Genomic DNA, 22690 nt, shown 5'->3' with positions numbered 1-22690 from the left:
GGTCAGATTAGGCACAATTAGCACTGTTTTGTTTGTTGTTTTGGCACTGCTCACCTCTGAGGCAAATAAACTGCTGCATAATACATACCACAATAGTATTGCTGGCTTTTCTTGGGTGTGGTTGGAGTGGGGGAGCAGCGCTCCATGTTATGCCCTGTTTTCCCCTCGACCTTGAGAGGTAACATTGAATATTAGTAATTTTGGGGGATTCATTGTTTTAAACTAGTGCAATGTTCAGATATGCACTTTCAGTGCTTTTATGTATACCTAAGCACTTTTATCTAAAACACACTTGGGGTGCAGGAGTCAGGGGTCAATCCACTGACCTTCTAATTGGTCTCTGCATGTCTTTTCTCACCAATCTTTCTTTTTTGCATCTATAAGAGTTTTTACACAGGTCTGCCATACTGAAAATGCACGTATAATGTGCCAGATTCATGTCTTAATTTAAATACCAAATACTGGCTTTAATAAGTACCTGCAGCATCACACAGCCTGCAGCAAAAACCAAAGAGATGCGAAATTTACGCTCGTGACTACGGTGACCAGATGTCCCTTGGCACCATCCCACATTTTAATTAGCTCTGCAGGACAGGCAGGCTTTTACACAGTGCATATGAAGGGAAGGCTATTTATTGCAGTCAGAAGTAGAGAGTTACCCCATCAAATGCCACACCCATCAGGGAAAGTTACAAGTTACCAAAAAGGTAAGCTTCTCAGATTTTGGTGAAAATGATGGAAACTACAACACAGAAGTCTCTAAAGTCTCTCAGCCTCCTCTCTCTCTCTTTTTTTTTTATCTGCTGCGCTGCTCCAGGGCAGAGGCAGAAGAGTTTCATTATTTTATCAGTACAGTAACAGCTCCCTCATCAGGTCTGCTTGTATTGGAGCCACAAATCTGCACTGCTCTCAGCAGAATCCTTGTTATTCCTGAACCAATCCCACCCACTCCCATTAGCACTTTTTTTTTTCTTTTTTTTGTCTTTCCTGCATGAAATATGCTGGTAGCGATGGGTGAAGTTGAACTGGATTAAGCTGTGGATATTTTTATTTCCTGCTCCTCTGCAGACTTCATGACTTTAATGCTTTGCCTTGTGCGACAGTGAATAAAGACTACACAGCAAGGTATTTGGTGTTTTAACAAAACATCTTTAATCCATTTGTGTAAGCTAGGCTTACCTTACAAAATCTTTTATATATATGTCTTATAATTCATTCATGTCAGTGTCAAATAGTGTTTACTTGGGGGAACAGAACCGTCCCACAAAGAGAATATTCTTAGTGATGTTATGCCTGATGAAGAAAAGGAAGGGGTGGTCAGCAATGAACTCAACAGGAATCGTTATAGAGGTTACCCCTATGGCAATCCCAGTGGCAGCAGCAGCCTCAGTTCCTTCTTCATTTACATCCACAAAAGCCTTGTGGACAACTTTGGACACAAACAGATCATTTGCTGGAGACATTCCTATTAGATGAAGAAAAAGAGAAATCAGTCATCTTGTTTGTTTTAACACAGATGATGCTTTACTGTTTGTGTGCTCAGTTGCACTGGGCTCTTAACATAACCGTGCAGGTGATTCTGTCTCATTGGTGCGATATGTCTCACCAGAGAAGTTACTCTTGCTGCTATCAAACGCGTCCTCCATTCCCATGCTTGTCAGGAGCTTTTTCAAGTCGTATTTCTCCTCCATCTTGAATCGAGGGAGCTGCACTTCAACTTCAGTTTGCCTCATCTTATCTGGATGCGTCCAGTCCACGAAGTTCTGATAGGTCAGCAGCTTCTGCAGCTGTGTGGACACAGTGTCACGAACTTGTCTGCTTATAATTGGACATTTACTGTATTTTTAAGTGCATCTTACTTTTTGCAGGCCTGTTGTATCGTCCTCGATGTCATCAGGCAGGAATATGAGCATGCTGAGGTCATTTCCTTTATAGGGCATCTCTAGAATCTGTCCAAAAACATTGTGTTTTCATTTTGCACTATATTAAAATGATATTTCTTCCTAATCCAGAACAAGTGGTTTTTGGTAAAAGAAAAATCATCTGAAAAGTCTCGTTCCTCGGATCACGCTGGTGAAATACTGTTAATGTGTTTCATTGAAATCTGTTGGAAATAATGAATGTTACCTTGCAGCTGGCCTCAGGAATGGACGCAAACGCAAATTTACTTGTCTGGTGCATCATCTTCACTGGCTTAGTGACTTTCTAAAGACAAGAGGAGACAGAATAAATGCTTTCCTTGTTTAGTCAGACATTTTCTCAAAATCCACAATCCCTTTGATATTTGTTTCATGATTTTAGTCTAACCAGCAGATAGTTTTGTATAACTGAGAGCGCCTCTACCCACTAAACTGCTTTCACAGAAGCAGCTCAGACCAGCCTACAGGTTATCAGAAATGTTGTGTTTACTAAGGAAAAAAGATGGAAATATTGTACCTTGTCCTCAAACCTAAATGAAGACTCCATCTATATTTCAGTTTTTCCACCTTTGCTGGAAAGAGCTACTGTAGAAAGAGATCAAGCTAAAAGCATGACACCTCAGAGCTCCAGCCTTTACTTTCCCATCCAGCAAAATCAGCAGCTCTGCTGTATTGCTATAAACTTCAGGGTGACTGAGTGAAGTATAATTGCACCATCCCGTGCACCTTTCTTCATTGTTACCTTGTTCAATCGAAACTGCACATCAACAGTCCTCTCCTTCTCAAACTGCTTGTTCCATTTGCCTTTGAAGTAAATGGCGCTCACGAGAACCATCTTCGTCAGGCCATTCACTGCGTCCTGATCGAGCAAGTTCTTGATCTTCTCTGGTGAAGAGAATTTATTAAAACCATGAGATTAACTTTATTTTATTGTAAAAAGAAAAATATTATGACCTCTGTAACAGGGAACTGAGTATTGATTTTAAACTGGGATCAAGAACTAGTTTGTCTGATTTCCAGCAGGTGGCACCATAGTGCTGTAACCCTCATGGAAAGTGTCCTATGAACACTGAATTGTTCATACTCTTACATGTCCTGCTACACTTAAGATAATATAAAGCTAAAGTGTCAACAGCAGCTAATTCCATACAGATCTGAAAAATAAAAACCTGTTAAAGACATGTAGTCAAAGTAGAAATATACCAACACCTGTCCTGATAGAGTATCACACTGTCACTGAATCTTATAAGAAGCTGGTCTGCTGTTTACAGCATCATACTGCTGTGATGGTTTTATTAATAGCAGGAAACTGGCTGGACTTGCATTACTTGCATTTAACTGAACAGTAAAGCCCTGCAGTGATGCTGCTCGATGCTGAATAGACTTACAGTGGAGATCATTTTAAAGTGATCTAAGGCCACTGAAATGAAGATTGTTTTATCCATAGAAGCACACTGTGGAAGGCAGACTCTTATTTTTGCCTGATGTATACATTTTTATCCTTGTGACAAATCATTTATCATCCAAAGTAACTTTATCACTGATATCTTTTCTACAGGCAGCTGAAAGGTCAGAAGTGCTGCGTCATCCTCATAATTCCCAAAAAAGTGTCTTCCTTTTTAACAATCAGAATCAGAATCAGAAGGTTTTTATTGCCATATGGGTGAACAGGTTCACAGCATTAGGAAATTGCTGCGGTACTTCGTGCTTACAGAAAAAACAAAAAACAAATAAGTATAAAAACTATAAGACAATATACAAGTATACAAATTGCAAATATACAGAGATATTAGAGCTTACAAAATATACAGTGCAGAGACTAATTAAAAGATAAAAGAATGTAAACTATATTCCACTAATATGTACATCAGTGCAATCAGACAGGTGCATAGACATAGGGTCATCAGCGTTTGTGGAGGGTGGTGGTAACAGTCTTAGGGTAATTGTTCATGAGTCCAACAGCAGAGGGGAAGAAACTGTTCTTATGGCGGGAGGTTCTGGTCCGTATGGACCGTAGCCTCCTGCCTGAGGGGAGAGGGTCAAAAAGTCTGTGCCCAGGGTGAGAGTGGTCGGCTGTGATCCGACCTGCACGCCCCAGTGTCCTGGAGGTGTACAGGTCCTGGAGAGATGGGAGGTTACAGCCAATCACCTTCTCAGCAGAGTGCACAACGCGCTGTAGTCTCTGTTTGTCCCTAGTGGTGGCTCCAGCGTACCACACAGTGATGGAGGAGGTAAGGATGGACTCAATGATGGCAGTATAGAACTGCACCATGGTCCTTGCTGGCAAGTTGAATTTCTTCAACTGCCGCAGGAAGTACATCCTCTGCTGGGCCTTTTTGACGACAGAGGTGATGGTGGGCTCCCACTTGAGGTCCTGGGTGATGGTAGTTCAACCCTACAGCCTCAAAGTACACTTGCTGTTTTACCAGGTTACAAGAGATTATTATTATTACCCAGTCCTAACACTAATACTGGTTTCCAGTTTATAGACAAACAGGCTTTACAGTTGCAGTTCTGCAGAAAAGAAGACGCGTTCAGAAAAAATTTGATTTTTTTTTTATGCTTATTTATTGAATGCTTAATATATACAATTGGTGGACAGAGAAGGGTTTCTGTGAGGCTGATGACTGAGCCTCCATGCTGCCCGTAAAGGGAGCGAGAAGAGAAGTGAAGAGAGAAAGAAAGAGGAAAGGGAGAGGGATCAGAGAGGGAGAGAGAAGAAAGGAAAGGAGGAGTGAAGGTGGAGGTGGAGGGAGGATCACGGTGGAAACTACTGTCCTCCAGCCTGAGCAGAGCCACCAGCAGCTTCTTCCACACTTCTGTCACGTGAATGTTTCTTATATCTGGTGAACCAGCGCCAGCCACCTCCTTTCTTCTTGTCTGCTTCTTCTTCCTGATCCACTTTTTCTTTAGCTTTCATGGCTTTTTTCTCAGCCTCTGCATCGCCTGACTTGGACCAGAAGAATTTGGAGCGTTTTTTCTTTTTCTTTTGTTGCTCCTCGAGCTCCCTGTTCTTCTCCTCCAAATTTGCCACTTCAAGCACAAATTTGACATTTTCCTCCTCAATGTTTTTACATTTCTCCCTGAATTTGTCGAACTCTTCAACCACTGCCTGGAATTTTTCTTCAAGCTCGCTGTATTTCTGCCTGTTTTCTTTGGTCTCCTCCTGCAGTGCTGCTTTTCTTCTCTCCAGTCCCTTATGCTCTGTTTCAAGTTGCCTATATTTTTCCTCCCATTCCATGTTTTTCTCCTGGATTTCTGCATGTTTGGCCTCCAGTTCTTGGTGCTTCCTCACCAGTTCCTCATAATCCTCCACTTCTTGCCTCTGCTTGATTTCTTGATTTCTTTTCTCCCCTTCTTGCTTCTGCTGGCGCTTCACAAAATTTTGCTTTAGCATTTCATGCATTTCTTCCGCATCTTTCTTAATCACAAATTCCTTGTCCATCTTTGCTGGATTTCTTTTCTCCCATTCTTGCTTCTGCTGGCGCTTCACAAAATTTTGCTTTAGCATTTCATGCATTTTTTCCGCATATTTCTTAATCACAAATTCCTTGTCCATCTTTGCTGGACTTCTGCTTTGGACGAGAGCCTCTTTCAGTTTTGCTATGTCCCATGTCTCTTCCACATTCACGTTTTGTTCCTTCATACTTTTGCTTTCCTCTTCCAGCTTTTTGTTCCTTTCCTGAAGTTGCTTCATTTTTGTTGTGATTGAGTCAACTTCATTTAAGTGGACCAATTCTCTCCTTTCTGCTAGGAGCCCATAGATGCGTCCTTTCCGCTTGTGAGTGCTCTCTCGGAGGTTGCGGTTTTCCGTCCGGAGGCGGTCAATTTCATTAAGCGGAGGACGCTGTTCTCGTGTGCTCCACTGAGGAGGAGCCTCACCATTTCTTGGAAAGCTGGTTCCTCTGGACATGGCAGCAATCTGAGGCTCTGTCTTGTCGAAAATGTAATCGCAAACCAATGTTACGGCGTTATTGCAGTCAACTGTTTTTATTTTGTTAGGCACAAACCCCGGAAGTAGGACCTGTCAGAAATCGTTTTGCTGAATACACTTTCAAACTGGAAACTCACGCTGAGTGTCTGTGTTTACTGAATGCTGCGTCCTAACGACCGAGTTTAGTGAAAACGTGTCAGATACAAAGTTACTACTACAGCTCCAACCTTAACTGCCTTTGATAGGGCGCCACAGAACGTTCGAATCTTTTTTACACAAAGTAGTTTAAATGGTGCGTTCCATTGCTACCACTTGACATTAATGATTAAAATGTATTCATTCACAGTATTTGCATGGCGGAAGTACCAATAACGTTTCAGTAGATCAGTGTCTATTGCTGTGTCTTAATTTAATTTAATTTTTTTTTTTTAAATGACTGAAAATAAATATTTGTTTTTTCAAATTCCTAAAAGCTGCAGATGTTATATCTACATGTCAGGATCTGGTTATTGTAGACAGGATTACAGTAACAGTGTCACAACATTGGTAACAGAAAAACATTAGAAATACATAGGCTGGTCTGATGCCTGCACCCTAACATACGTGGAGTATTTAACATTTATAATGATCAGAGAAAGTTACGTTATTTTTGGTGCCTCTCACTTTCCCAGAATATCATCGTGAACGTATGAATGAGACGCATTAACTTAAAGAACTTTGTAGAAAGGCGCTTTTTTTTATTTTTTTTTTTTTTTTATTTTATTTTGATCTCCATTAGCTGTAACAATTACAGCTACTCTTCCTGGAGTCAGTCAAACATAGTGCTCCTAAAACAATGTCTTTACAAGCCGTCACCATACCACCAACACAGTGACATAATTTTACCAAAAAAATAAAATAAAATAAAATAAAATAAATAAATAAATGAAGTTCGGTCCATTTACTTGTGTTAGTTTACAGCGCAGATCTGGCGGACGCGCTGACGTCCCGCTCAATACGGAGTAAAATCCTCGATCCACTGGATTAAAATAGAGGATGCTCGTTGCCACGGTGAATCCTTGTATCGGAGCTCCATTGATGATGGCTTTCTTTCCTTATATCGTGCACGCGCATACTCAGAGTTGATTGAACTGACTTTAATCAGCGATTCTGGAACGGGAAACTCAGTTATCGATTTCAGAGTTGATCAACTCAGAGTTTATTTTCAACTCAGAATTTGCTGAACATGCTTCCTGGAATAGGGCCCAGATGTGTTGTGTTCAGTCGCACGCAGCATGCTTATTCGGGCTGCGTCATCCTCATATTTCCCAAAAGGGTGTCTTCCTTTTTAAGTTAGATGGATACAGATAAACTAGTTTGCAATCAGCGACATCAATGTGAACCAGATGTCTGGGACAATGTAAGAAAAAGGGCAGCCTAACTATAGCTACTGTCTCCTAGAAATTATGTGTACATATTTATAAATGATTTCCCAAAATACATTATGGCAACACACGGCCTTGATTATGTTCAGGGGTTTACTGAAGAATGAAGTGCTGAAGTTAAGGTTTATGAAGAGGGCTTGGATTCAGTTGCTGATCTCATGAGTCCATTAGCTTACCTTTTGTCTGCTTCTCCACCCAGCTGTTAATGTGGACCCTGGCCTTCTCTGGATTGCCTTTAAAGTCCACAGACTCGAGCTCAGCCTTGTAGTACTTTTGGTGTTATTTAAAAATTCCTGTAATTGTAAAACTAAGTCACTTTAAACAGAATCAAAAGCTAGAGAAGCGACATTTCAATCAAGTTAAGCTCAGTATGTCATTGTGTTATCATATTTCCAGTACTTTGGATACAGCTGAAGTTTGAACTAACCAATCAAGCACAAGATTTTAGCGAAAAGCTCAACTGCCAATTTAATTAACCAGCAAGGAAAAATACACAGTTTGTGAGTAGGGAAGCTTTGACTAAATAAGGAGGTGACAGCTTCTCCAAGAAGGTCTATTAGTATTGTTTAAGTGCAACTTTGTATGGTTTATATTGGCATGTATGTGATATACATTTGGTGTTTTAATTAAAAAAAAAAAAAAAATCTTAATTAAATTGGTGTTAATGTACTAAATTTTGTAAGTCATGATCCAGCCAGCAGGGAGTAACAGTTTGGGCTTAAGAAATATTTGGGAGATATTTATCTACATACCTAATAACAGGGCTGCAGTGACTCACTGCAGCAATTAATCAGTTAAGTCTGGTTAACAACAAGTTTCCTCACACACACCTTGACAAACTCATAGGACTGTTCCCCGTAAAGTCTGTTGGCAAGACTGAGGGAATACGGAGCATCAGCCTTATTCAGCTCAGTTAGTAGTTTGGCAAATGCGGCGTGAACATCATCCTCACCAGCCTCAGGCTTCAGACACTGTGAGCAGTCAGAGAAAACCCACATGTTACAAAGCCACATCGAGCAAAAGACAGATGAAAGACAACTATGTATAATATTAATATACTAGCTTACAATTACCCATCATCTCAATATTCTATTTAATTTAAGTAAAACATTTAGAACATGCAGCATGCGATGCTTTTGTTGATGGTGTAGACACTGAGTTTTCCACCTGTTGCATAAATCTGCTTTTTTTCTGCAAATTCATTTGCAGCCAGGTGTTGGAAATTAATGAGCAAAGTGGTGGGAAATTAGATGTGAGATACTTTGGAGCAAAAAACCTTTCCCTGCCCTGCCGTTAGTCATCCATACTGGTAGGCTTTGTTACCACCTTGCGCAGATAGCTTGGCAGTCTGGTTTGCTGCTGTGTCTGCGTCTGCATTTGCGTCCGCGTCTGCATCGGCGTCTGGATCGGCGTCACCATCGATGACTGCATCTCTTGCTGTGTTTCTTTTGGCTTTGGTTCTCCTACCTCAGAGAAGCCGAGGACCTGTGAGAGAGGAGTTTTTCTTTCAGTTAAACAAAGGGATCACAGCTGGTGTTTTCATGGTTTGCTTGTGTGATTGTGTTACTAGTGTTTAGCTGGACAGGAATTTGTTTGAACAGATACCTTGTGGTGACCTGCCTCTCTTTTGGAAATATACATAACAAAAACGTATTAAATTTTAGGTTAAATTTGGAGGGGCATTGGCATAATATGTTGTACAAAAGCACTGCAGATCTGCTGTCTGGTAACTAGTGAACTGACAATTCTCAGCAGCCTGGGAGGCATGCATGGACACACTCTTCTTGCAGCGGAAGACTCTGAGGCAGATCCATAAGTATTTGGACATTGACAGTTAATTTTGCCTCTGTGCACCACCACAGTGCAGTCTTTCAGCTTTAATTCTGGTGACTGAATTGGCCATTGAGGAAATGTTTAATTTCTTTCCCTGAGAAACTCTTGGGTTTCTTTTGCAGGGTGCTGTGAAGCGCTGTCCAAAATATTCTGCAGTAATTAGCTGACTAAAGTAGCCCCCATATATATATATATATATATATATATATATATATATATATATATATATATATATATATATATATATATATTACAGTTTACATATACATATCTTTATATTTTAATTCAGTATCTGTAACAAAGCAATTTCCCCTCTAATTATAATTCAACACATGGTTATGAATGTGAGCCAAACCAGCCTTTATAAACAAATCATAATGACTCCAAATGCAGTTGATGGAATTCTGTAATTCACATTCCTGTATTACCATCTGCAGTTTCTTGGCTTGCACAGAACAATGTTGTAACAATTTATTAGTATCCAGTTCACTGCTGCAGTAAAATAGCACCACCATGCAGTGCAAGTAGACCTTTACAAGTAAAACATCATCCATCCTTCCATTCCATTCTGGAGCCTATGAGCCTATAATGGCCTATAAACTATTAAAGAGGAATATATGGGTTTAAACTATATTTTCTGTATGTTGAATACTATATTAAACTATTACAAGTTTAATTTAGTTCACCCATAACATTGAGCCATATAATCAATATAAATACATGTTTTATTTGTTTATCAAATGTTAATAATGCAAAGTCTAAATCTGACAAGTGGGGTGGAACTATAGAGAACACTTACTGTGGTAAAAACTACAATATTGGTCTTTAAAATGGGAAGTAAAGTACTGTAGAGTACAAGACGGAGACCAAATGCAGTCATAAAGCGGTCTCGAGACCAAGACCCATCTCGAGTACTACAACACTTTTAAAATGTGAAGTAAAGTAGAGTAGGGTAAAGAAAACTGTCACTTTCCATCTCTTAAATTTACCAGTTTAAGACGGGAACATTTCACTGCTTTCTGGCTTCGCTGCTTTAATATTTTTTTTTCAAGAAAAGTTTATAAAAGTTTAAGACCCTATTATAGTTTAACTTAGGTCATTCTTGATAACTGTCCAGATCAACTTGTATTTAAGTCAAGAATACTTGAGTGTCATTAAATTAAATAAGAGAAAAACCTTTCTGTTCTTGTACGTCTAATTCCAGCAGCTAATCGGAGGCTTGTCCAGACTGAGATTCAAACCCATAATCTCCTGTTTTATGCCATCTTTCACAGTGCAGTGGAATTATTCCTTCTCCTGGATCTCAGCCAACAGAAGCACTCCCTACTACTTTCGTGGACACCGGGAAACCAAGTGAGTAATGATTGCCTACACAGACACTTTCTCCTGTCACACCACACTCTGCCTGTTAGAATTTTCCATCGGAAACTGTGCCCAAACCTTCCTGTCATCTCTAATACAAATTTATTAAAATATTGAGATCTATTATATGCCATTTAATATAAATTAATCTGCTTTTAATCTCCTTGAAATTTTTCATACATCATCAAGAATTTCAGTGTACTGTGCACTCAGTAACCTGGACACCTGAAACAACACCCTCTTCTTTTCATCCAGTACTTAAACAAAATTCCAGCACAATGATGAACCAGATTTACAGATTTCCCATTATATTTGAAAGCATGCCTGTACAGACACTGTGGTCCAAATGGGTGTGTCAGCATGAGAATAGATTTCACAACATGTGCATACGCTACCTCTGACATCTGTGTGGCCGTGTTGCCCTGCGCCCCCAGCATCACCATAGCCAGGGCTGAAGAGATGCTGATCGGGGAGAAGAAGATATTTGCAGTGTTGTCCTCCTCACTCAGCTTTTTCTGCATAGCCAGACAGAAGGTGGTGCAAGCCTTGGATAAAGGGACTGATGATGCCATTGTGTCTGAAAAAGAAAAGAAAGATGATTAAACTGAAATTACTTGAAAGTTAAAGCTGGCAGAAATGTATTTCTTCCATCCCAAATGTAGGTGCAGATATGGAAGATCAGAAGATAAGAGTGATTCTGATAAGCAGCTAAATACAGATTTTTTCACACTCAAGTAAAATCACACTAGAAAAATACAGTATTTTACAGACATACTGCATGCCCTTGTAAAATTTTACCAGAATATGTAAGCACTCAAATTTCCACTGCTAGTTTTTACTTTTCCAACATGCCAGTGTTCCCCTTTCCTGCAATATCTACAGCCACGGTCAAAGGATTTGTAAGTGGCACAAATTTTGTTGCTCATACACTTTATCACTTCAGCTCCTTATTTAGATTATTTTGTACATGTATTTATGATCCATCCATCCATCCATTCACTTCTGCTTATCCTGTTCAGGTTTGCGGGGGGGCTGGAGCCTATCCCAGCTGACACAGGGCGAGAGGCAGGTCGCCAGCCTGTCGCAGGGCCAACACAGAGAGACAGACAACATCCACACATTCACGTTCATACCTATGGGCAATTTAGAGTTTCCAATTAACCTAACCCCAGAAGTGCATGTCTTTGGACTGTGGGAGGAAACCGGAGTACCCGGAGAAAAACCACACAGACACGGGGAGAACATGCAAACTCCACACAGAGAGGGAGGGATTCCACCTGGGCCAAGGTGGAATCGAACCCAGGCCTTCCTGGGCCAAATCCTGACTGATGGTGATCTCGCCTTGTCAGCGCTCCAAGTTAATCACAGTTTGTGAGCCTCTGCTTGTCCACTCTTTTAAAGATTGACCTACTAAAAATGTCCCCAAAGACCAACAATCCAGGAGCAATTTTGTGGCACAAAAGGCAAAGTGATAACTAAGTGATCTGGAGATCATCAAATTAACTGTTTTAGGAAACTCTCTTAATCCAATTTAGAATCTATGGTCAATCCTTAGAAAGAGGGAACTTGGAGCACTGATAAGGTGTGAGTGGATCACCATCAGTCAGGATCTGTCCCAGACACTGATGCCAAGGGGAATTTCAGAAGGTAGGAAGAAGAAGGGTCAACACTGAAACTGGCCAATAAAAGCCTTAGAAATAATACTCATGATTGTTCTTCATTATATTGGAAACATGTAAAGAATAATCTAAATAAAAACTGAAGTGGCAAAATGTATAAAATGCAAAATTTGTGCCACTGCCAAAGCATCTGGCCATGACTGTAGACAAATATCCATTTTCACTCTGATCTAATTACTTACCTTTGAGTCTCTGTCGATCCTGATAATCTGCATCGAAGGATATCAATGAAGAACTTAGTCGCACAACGTCTGACTGTTACCTTTCTCTGTTATCTTTCTTGTCATCAAGCTACAGTAATATTGAGCCATGTCCAATATTTATTGGCAGAAACTCTTTCAGTTAAATGACACGGTGTTTAAGTCAGCTCTGACACACCCAGGCTCAAGTGGGTAACTTCAGCTTGAGAAATAATGAAGAGTTCACACCCATTAGTGAAACATGTCTACTGCCATTGGGTGTGCCAGTGGGTGTGTTTTGGACGAGTTTCCTAACAATCTCACTTTACACTGAACAGAATAGGGATAGATAGATGAATAAAAGAATGCTAAGAAGAAGACAAAGTGCAAGTGCAGTGTCATAGTTGATTTAATAATCTCCAGAAACATACAGTCTGCATACAAATTGTTCTTTGTTTATTAAAGTCTGGGATGGTGATGTGTGTTTGTTATGCTGTGCAAATTAAGCTATTAGCCATCAGCTGCAAAGATATGTGGGCCTTTTTTCCCACATGCAGCAGTATGTCTCATAGATGAGACATACTGCTGAGACAAAATTAAAAACCAAAAGCTGACATCTGGAGAAACTCATAGGACAACAGTTCCAAGAGATAATTACTAAAGATGTTGAAGAGGTTCTCTTTTAAACTGATCATAAAGTATTTGATCAAAAAAATGGAAGGGCTCCAAAAGATGTTATTTGAAAGTAGTCTGCTGTATGTTTGCACTCAAAATATTTGGATTGTCTGTGAGCCCTCAATTTATTATTTTTCTAAATCTACCACATGATGACAAAGACGACAAAGTGCAAAATTTCTTTTGCAGTTAGTCACCACAATACTCAGTCAGTAAATTAGGGAACTCCTTAACCATCACCAACCACACCAATTACTTTGTACTTTGTAAAACAAAAATAGCTCTGAATTGGTTTAGAATTTGCTGTACGATTAGTCAAAGTGGACTTCTCAAAGTTAGGAGGCTTATCTGATTGTGTGCCAACTAATCTGGCAAGTTCAATGACATTCAGAAACCAGCTGTGAAGTCATTCAGCTTGTTCCAAGAATCACATCAGCTACTTCTATGAGACCGCTGTTACCTTCATCTTCCACGTCCTCTCTAGCTCTTCTCTCAGCCCTTTGTATTTCTTGATGTGACTGCTGATAGAAGTATCAGGATAAATTGTGAAGTGTACGATGCTCTGCTCAGATTCAGCCAAATGCTGCAAAACTTATTAGATGAAGCTTCACAGTGCAAATGGATAATGACCCAAAGCAAACTGCAAATGCGCCCTGTTTCACACTCTGGCTCAAAGAGATGGTGTCCAGTCTCCAAATGGAAAAACTGCAGATGGATGACTGCAATATACCAGAGAGATCTGACAAAACTTGGAGACTCTTTTTGACACAATGTGGCATAACCAGTGGTACGTAAGGCAGGTAGCAGGTTTCTCTGCTGAAGTTTGTTTTTTTTTTTTTTTAACTTTAGGAGTGCTATTTATTATTTAATTGTACTTAGATGGCAGCTTCTGGTTTCTTTGTGTTTGTTTTGTTTTGCTGGGTTTTTCCCCCAACATTTGTTGTCAAGTTATGTTTTTGTAAAGTTAATATTTGCAAATAAAGAAAAAAAAGGAAAGAAAGAAAGAAAAGAAATGCGAACTTCTTCAATGGTCAAGTCAGACATCTGTTCTCAGTCCAACAGAGCATGATTTTCAGTTAGTGAAGATAAAACTGAATGCAGAGAGACCCACAAATAAGCAGCAAATCAAGGTGGCTGCAGTAAAGGCCCAGTGGAGCAACTCAAGGGAGGAAACACAACATTTGGTGATGTCCATGGGTTCTAAACTTCAGGCAGACATTGGCTGAAAATGTTTGTTTTATCCAGCTATTAAAAGACTTTATATTTAAATTTATGTTAGTTTGTCCCATTGCTTTTGAACCTCTGAAAATCAGGAACTGTGTATAAAAATGGCTTTAATTCTTAAACAGTTGATGCTATATTTTTATAAAATCCCTTGAATTAAAGCTGAAGGCCTGCAGTTTTGTCACATAGTGATTGTTTGAATTACAATCCAATATGGTGGTGTACAGAGGCAAAACTAAAAAAAATTGTGTCTTTGTTCCAATAATTATGGAGGGCACTGTATATGTCTCGCTTATAGTCTGAAGCGGGCTTAGGTAGCATAAGAGGGCCTAGCTAAAATAGAACTGAATGGAATGCCTTTATTGTCATTATACAGGATGTACAATGAGATTGGAGTAGGGACCCTTACTAGATGCATGCACTGCCGTATAACATTTTTTTTTGTTTGGTTGCTTTCGGGTTTTTGTTTTGTTGTTGTTTTATTTATTTATTTATTGCTGAATTACATTTCGTATAATATAAAGGATGTTATGGCGCCCTCTCGTGCTTTCTTCAGACATGGCAGCGGGTAAACAGCAACAGGGCAATCACAAATTGGGCTCTATGTCTGTAGTAAACACATTTCCGGACAGAGAAGGATATCTGGACTCCTGCGGTAAGCCAGAGACCCTTTCACTGAGCGTCATCTTAGCTTTGTCCACACACGCTCTCTGTCTTAGCTCGCTAGCTAACGTGGATGTAATGTGATAGCATTATCCCCAGTTCTTCCAGTGGGATGGGGGCGCACCAGACACAATTTAAAACTGCTTGTAAAATAATGGCTTATTACTGATAAAGTATTGGAAATTCTAAACTTAATCGGGCATGGTACTGTTATTGTAAGCAGCTGTTATTTCAGTAAAATTTGAGTTAGCTTACTCTGTATTGTAGTGAACTACAACTACAGGGTTTCTGCGGGGTAGTAAAAGGTAGTGAATTAAATGAGCTCAAATTAAGGCTATTAAAAGGTAGTAAAAGGTAACAAACAGAATTTGACTTGGTAGTAAATTTTTCATCACCCCTTCAACATATTTTGACTTTTCCATTGATGCAGACTCTTTGTTTTAAGTTCATCCATCCATCCATCCATTTTCTTCCGCTTATCCGGGGCCGGGTTGCGGGGGCAGAAGCCTAAGCAGAGAAGCCCAAGCTTCCCTCTCCCCAGCCACCTCCTCCAGCTCATCCGGAGGGACCCCAAGGCGTTCCCAGGCCAGCCGAGATACATAATCTCTCCAGCGTGTCCTGGGTCTACCACGGGGCCTCTTCCCGGTGGGACATGCCCGGAACACCTCACCCAGGAGGCGGCCAGGAGGCATCCTAATCAGATGCCCGAGCCACCTCAACTGGCTCCTTTCGATGTGGAGGAGCAGCGGCTCTACTCTGAGCCCCTCCCGGATGGCCGCACTCCTCACCTTATCTCTAAGGGAGAGGCCAGCCACCCTTCGAAGGAAACTCATTTCTGCCGCTTGTATTCGCGATCTTATTCTTTCGGTCACTACCCAAAGCTCGTGACCATAGGTGAGGGTAGGAACGTAGATCGACCGGTAAATCGAGAGCTTCGCTTTTACGCTAAGCTCCCTCTTCACCACGACGGACCGGTGCAGCGTCCGCATCACTGCAGAAGCAGCCCCGATCCGCCTGTCGATCTCCCGTTCCCTTCGCCCATCACTCGTGAACAAGCCCCCGAGATACTTGAACTCCTCCACTTGAGGCAAGAACTCGTTCCTGAGCCGGAGATGGCACTCCACCCTTTTCCGGCTGAGGACCATGGCCTCAGACTTAGAGGTGCTGATTCTCATGCCAGCCGCTTCACACTCGGCTGCGAACCGTTCCACTGCGAGCTGGAGGCCCCCCCCTGATGAAGCCAACAGAACCGCATCATCTGCAAAAAGCAGAGATGAGACTCTGAGGCCACCAAGGAAGAAGCCTTCCGCCACCTGGCTACGCCTAGAAATTCTGTCCATAAAAATTATGAACAGAATCGGTGACAAAGGGCAGCCCTGACGGAGTCCAACACCCACAGGAAACAAATCCGACTTATTACCGGCTATACGGACCAAGCTCTCACTGTGGTTGTACAAGGACTGAATGGCCCGCAACAATGGGCCAGACACCCCATACTCCCGCAGAACCTCCCAAAGAACACCCCGAGGAACACGGTCGAATGCCTTCTCCAAGTCCACAAAGCACATGTAGACTGGTTGGGCAAACTCCCACGCCCACTCGAATATCCTTGAGAGGATAAAGAGCTGGTCCAGCGTTCCACGACCAGGACGAAAACCGCATTGTTCCTCCTGAATCCGAGGTTCGACTAACGGACGCACCCTCCTTTCCAGCACCCTGGCATAGACCTTACCGGGGAGGCTGAGGAGTGTGCTCCCCCGAAAGTTGGAGCACACCCTCCGGTCTCCCTTCTTAAAGATGGGGACCACCACCCCGGTCTGCCAATCCAATGGCACTGCCCCAGATCTCCACGCGATGTTGCAGAGGCGTGTCAACCAAGACAGCCCTACAACATCCAGAGCCTTCAGGAACTCAGGGCGAATCTCGTCCACCCCAGGGGCTCTGCCACCAAGGAGTTGTTTAACTACCTCAGTGACCTCACCCCCAGTGATGGTCAAGTCATCCCCCTCATCCCCAGACTCTGCTTCCACTACAGAAGGCGTGTCAGTGGGATTCAGAAGGTCCTCGAAGTATTCCTTCCACCGTCCGACTATAGCCTCAGTTGAAGTCAGCAGCACCCCCCCCCGCACTATAAACAGTGTGAGTGAAGCACTGCTTTCCCCTCCTGAGTCGCCTGACGGTTTGCCAGAATCGCTTCGATGCCGTCCGAAAGTCTTTTTCCATAGCCTCACCGAACTCCTCCCACACCCGAGTTTTTGCTTTGGCCACTACCCGAGCTGCATTCCGCTTGGCCTGTCGATACCTGTCAGCTGCCTCCGGAGTCCCACAGGCTAACCAAGCCCGATAGGACTCTTTCTTCAGCTTGATGGCTCCCTTCACCTCCGGTGACCACCATCTGGTTCGGGGGTTACCACCACGACAGGCACCAACCCCCTTGCAGCCACAGCTCTGAGCAGCAGCCTCAACAATGGAGGTGCGGAACATGGTCCATTCGGACTCAATGTCCTCAGCCTCCCTCGGAATGCTGTCGAAGTTCTGCCGGAGGTGGGAGTTGAAGATCTCCCGGACTGGGGCTTCTGCCAGGCGTTCCCAGCGCACCCTCACAATACGTTTAGGTGTGCCAGGTCTGTCCAGCATCTTCCCCCGCCACCTGATCCAACTCACCACCAGGTGGTGATCAGTTGACAGCTCAGCTCCTCTCTTCACCCGAGTGTCCAGAACATACGGCCGCAGATCTGATGATACGATTACAAAATCGATCATCGACCTGCGACCTAGGGTGTCCTGGTGCCATGTGCACTTATGGACATCCTTGTGTTCGAACACGGTGTTTGTTATGGACAAACTGTGGTTTGCACAGAAGTCCAATAACAAAACACCATTCGGGTTCAGATCGGGCAGGCCGTTCCTCCCAATCACGCCCCTCCAGGTCTCACTGTCATTGCCCACGTGAGCGTTGAAGTCTCCCAGCAAGACTATGGAGTCACCAGATGGAGCACTCTCCAGCACCCCACCCAGCAACTCCAAAAAGGGTGGGTACCCTGAACTGTCATTCGGCGCATAAGCGCAAACAACAGTCAGGACCCGGTCCCCAGCCCGAAGGCGCAGGGAAACTACCCTCTCGTCCACCGGTGAAAACTCCGACGTACAGGCAGCAAGCCGGGGGGATACAAGAATACCCACCCCAGCTCGCCGCCTCTCACCGAGGGCAACTCCAGACTGGAACAGAGTCCAGCCCTTCTCCAGGAGACTGGTTCCAGAGCCCAGGCCATGCGTTGAGGTGAGCCCAACTATGTCTAGCTGGTATCTCTCAACCTCACGCACTAGCTCAGGCTCCTTCCCCACCAGAGAGGTGACATTCCATGTCCCAACAGCCAGTTTCGATAGCCGGGGATCAGTCCGCCAGGGCCTCCGCCCTCGGCCACCGCCCAACACACATTGCACCCGACCCCTACGACACCTCCTGCGGGTGGTGGGCCTGCAGGAGGGCATTCATTTAACTATAAAATCTGTATAGAAATATAACTACTCATCAGGACCTGAGCTGATGTTGATAGACTCAATTGGGTCCACTGTCTGTTCTGCTGTGCGCATGCGCGGAGTCATTTTCCACCTCATCATGGGAAAATGCTATGGCAAGCCATTAAGGTCATAATTTAATAAATGCGTTAGAATAGTGGCAAATTATGATCTTAATGGCTTGCCATACTCTGGAGTCCACGGACGCGCTGGCACGTCAAAATGACATCGCCAATTTGAGATGACATAGCATCGGGATGCTGCTGCCATGAATCCAAAGTGCAGACTTCAAACTACACACCAGTTTTTAAATTACATTGATAGACCAAGTAAAACCAGAGTTATGCCCAATAATTTATGCCATGCGTTTTCCTGTATATTGTCCTCATCTTCGATGCGCATTTTGTGCTGAAACAAACGGCAAAAACGTGAGTTTCGCTAACAGGAACTGCTTCCTAATAAAAACAAAACAATTCCCGACAACCCCTTTCCTATTGGTGGAAAAATGCACCATATCAACCGATCAGAAAATTATGCGGTAACACGATGCATTTGGGTGCATTTGGCTGCTGGGGAGCAAGTGAAAAAGTGGTAAAAGACACAACATTACTGGCAAGTTTTGCCTGTGATGGGCCCCTCAGTCTTGTGGAGGACAGAAACTGTTTTTTGAGGCGGCATAAATAATTTGTCTAGCATCTTAATCTGAGACCTGATTGCTCTGCAAATAGTTGTACAGGAAAATGCCTGAGGCCTTTCCTGCATTTTATTGTGAATAGTTGTTTATTTATTATTTACTATATTTTTAGACAAGTTCTGAAAATTTACAACTTATATTTGCATTTTAATTGAAAAAATAATTCATTAAGCATGTTTGTGATTTTTACAGTAAAAAAAAAATCTAACTTTTTATCTACTTGGATTTTATGTTTTCATGTGATTATAAGTCCAATGTGTTAATACAGTATGTGAAAATGAAAGAATAACTATACAGTCACACACAAAAAATGATACTAAACAAGGCAAGGTAAACAGTGTCATGGTCAGGGCGGGCCATGTGGTTGGGAGTGTTTTCAGTCTTCCAGGTGGTCCGTTGGGGCAGGCAGCTGTTTCCTGTTGCTCATCAAGGTTGGGAGTATTTAGGAGGGGCTGAGACGCTGACTCGCCGCCAGATTGTTTCTCTGCTCTTTGTGGTAGTAACCAGACTACTCAAAGTAAAACTAGTTAAGGTTCATTCTCTAGATATTCATATTTGTACTTACCAGCTTTGCCTTCCTCCTGTTTAGTAATCCTCCCTGGTGTACCAGCCTTCGTTTCCCTGCTCTGGATTCCTTTCTACCTTACCTGTGAGCAGCGATTCCAGCCACCACCACTCCGGAATCCATCCACTCAGCCCTGCTCCCCTGCCTTCATCTGCTTCTGCCTGCCTGCCCCTCGGACAACCCCGCCCTGACTCACTCGCCAGCCTCATCCCCGACCAGACCGTAAAACCTGAGTTCAGAATAAACCACCTTACCTTCCCCCCGACCATCACCTTTTTTAGTTAATTTCCTGCCTGACCCTGTTCGTTTTTCTTTTCAGATTCTCCCCTGCTCTTTCCACTCTCCCCTGTTTTCCCTGTTTGCAGTTATTTTTGAAATAAAGACTCTGTTTTCTGTGAACTGTTGCCTCTGCATCTGGGTCCGTTTTCCGTCGGCCACCATGACAAACAGTTTCTAAGGTCAACTATAAAGCTAAAAACAAAAGCAGTCAAAAATGGCCAAATATACCCTGGACCCCAGTGGGTTAAGCCGGTCATGGGGAATGATCGAGAGGTGTTTTGTAAAGTGTGCAGAAAAAATATAAATTTGACCTGGACGTGTGACGGCGATCAAATCACACCGAGTATCCACCATTCACCAGCAGCAGATTTGCGCGTGGGGAGCAGATCCCTATTTTGTTTTCTGGTGCTACACAAAGCACTGCAACTGCAACCTCATCAGCTACGAGCACAAGTATTGCTGTCACACCTCAGCAGCAAACCAGTATTCCAATATTCTACTGGAAAATATTCTACTGGAAAATAAATCATCGGCTTGTGAAACTTGAATTTCATTGCATTTTGTTTATATTCTTAAAAAAACAACTTTCCCGAGTCTTCTTGAAATGTGTTTGAAATATTAATGTATATGAGGTCTTAGACAAAGTCACAGTTACACCTTCAAGTAAGTGGGATAAAGTTGTCTTCGGTGAGAGATGGGCTATCAACTTACATGGCTTTGTGCTTTTAATCTACCGCCGCCCCAAAAAAGGCTCCTGCTCGATTTCGTGCTGGTAGTAGAAATATTGTAGAGGTAGTAAAAATAGGTAGTAAAAGGTAGTAAATTGAACTCTAGGATTCCTGTATAAACCCTGTGTCAGCTCAGCCCCTGTGTTTTACCAGAATAGCAGCATGAGGTGGTCAGTCAGTGAGTGCCATAAATGACCTCTGCCATCGTGTTTACCTCTTACAGCTGTGTGTTTTTAGTTTGCCTTATAATCGCTATATTTTCACAGTGTATATTCCCATTAAACAGATGTCACTACTATTCTCTGAGGGTTGACATTGGTAGTCCTATGGAGTGGATTGAGCGGTTTCTCAGAGCAGCTCTGAATTATGTGCACACTTTGGACAGGTAGCTGCTGGTTTCTCTTGCTTTGCTCTTCCATCTAAACCAGCATGCAGGTTCTTCCTCTTATAGCTTGTAGTTGACATTAGAGTCACGTCTTTACAGGCTTTTACCATAATGAATTTTACACATGATATACAAAGTCATAAATTATAAATGCCATGTGGCTGAAGAGGGTCCAGCAGTATGCAGTGGATGTGATTCTTGATCCTGGTACAGCTCATCCTAATCTCATCCTGTCTGATGATGGAAAACAAGCACACTGTGGTGATGTTTGGAAGAATCATCCAGACAGCCCAAAGAGAGGGGGTGTCTGACTCTTCTGAAGCTCACAATCATCTCCTTTGTTTTTGTCACATTGATGCACCAACCCACCAGGTGTCCCACCTCCTGCTGGACTCATCGTTGTTAGCGTTGCATCTGACCACTGCTGTGTCATCTGCAGACTTTACAATATGACACCCAGGGTGTTTTGCTGGGTAGTCATATGTATACAGGATGATGGGAGAGGAGGAGACGTCATGGATCCTCACAGATTGTGGCCTGTTCGTCAGGACTGTGGAGCTGAGAAATGGAAATGAGAACAAAGTTCTTGCTTTCCTTCCAGTCCGTCTCTGTCTTCAGTCTGGTCCTGAGAAGGTGGGAGTGTCTGTGGATTATGAGGAGAGTCTGGTCCCCTTTTATGATTAGTAATGTTATTCCTAACAGTATTCAGGAAGTATTTGTATTTCGTTACTTCCCACCTCTGCATGTCATAGACAGTATTCACTGTTTCCATGTGCAGTTTTACCTTGTTGAGTCTAAACTCAGCATCATGAGTTTGAATCCTCAGGAATGGTTCATTCCAGGTGCCTTTCAAGTAGATGGCATTGACCAGCACCAGCCGGGTCAGTTCACTCAGCACAGTTTCTCCAACCATATCTTTGAGTTTACCTGGTGACCACATTAAAACCACATGGAAACTATGAGACGTTTTCATCCACAAATCTATGAAAACATGATGGACTCACACACTCTTTCAGCCTTTGTAGGAACATGGTGGGATTTAAAACCGATGTTTTAACAGTGTCAGAGTATATTGTGTGATCATTAGTAAAGCCTGAAGAAATTATTCCTCAGCAGAGTATATGGAAACGTTCTATGGTGGTAAACCCACATTGACCAATAGTCTGTATATATTACAAGATAGAAGCAGGGATACAAAAGTTGTTTTTTATTCCTTTTCCTGGTCACACGGTGTGACCAGGAAAAGGAATAAAAAAAGCCTTTCACCACTTATCCAAAAGGCTTCTTCAGTTCTCAAACCAAAAGGTGGAGAGACCCAGGTATTTGAACCCCAGTGGGTGTAGTCCCCTGGAGGTGGTTGTGACCCACTATTGTTCATGTGCATAATCACATGATCGCTGAAGAAGCTCCAGGCTACTATGAGCTGAATGACCGTGAACCTACAAAGACATACATCAGTGTGTGTACTCCACCTTGAGTCTGTTTCTCCACCCAGTGGTTGATATTGATCCTGACTTCCTCAGACCTGGTTCTGAAGTCCACAGGCTCCAGCTCTGCTTTGTAATGTTTCCTGATTTGTATGAAGAAGTCCTGAAACTACAGATGAAACACTGAATTCACTCCAGCAA

At 42.6% G+C, this 22690-nt stretch overlaps 1 pseudogene; it reads right to left on the bottom strand.

Annotated features, from left to right (window-relative positions):
- Positions 1–1133: 1133 nt before the first annotated feature.
- Positions 1134–12459, bottom strand: LOC115799241 (leukocyte elastase inhibitor-like; annotated as a pseudogene).
- Between the last annotated feature and the right edge of the window lie 10231 nt (positions 12460–22690).

The sequence above is a fragment of the Archocentrus centrarchus genome, chromosome 20 (genome assembly GCF_007364275.1).
Source record: "Archocentrus centrarchus isolate MPI-CPG fArcCen1 chromosome 20, fArcCen1, whole genome shotgun sequence".
Taxonomy (NCBI): Eukaryota; Metazoa; Chordata; class Actinopteri; order Cichliformes; family Cichlidae; genus Archocentrus; species Archocentrus centrarchus.
The sequence above is the reverse complement of the archived record's forward strand: the minus strand, read 5'-3'. Positions and strand labels throughout refer to the sequence as shown.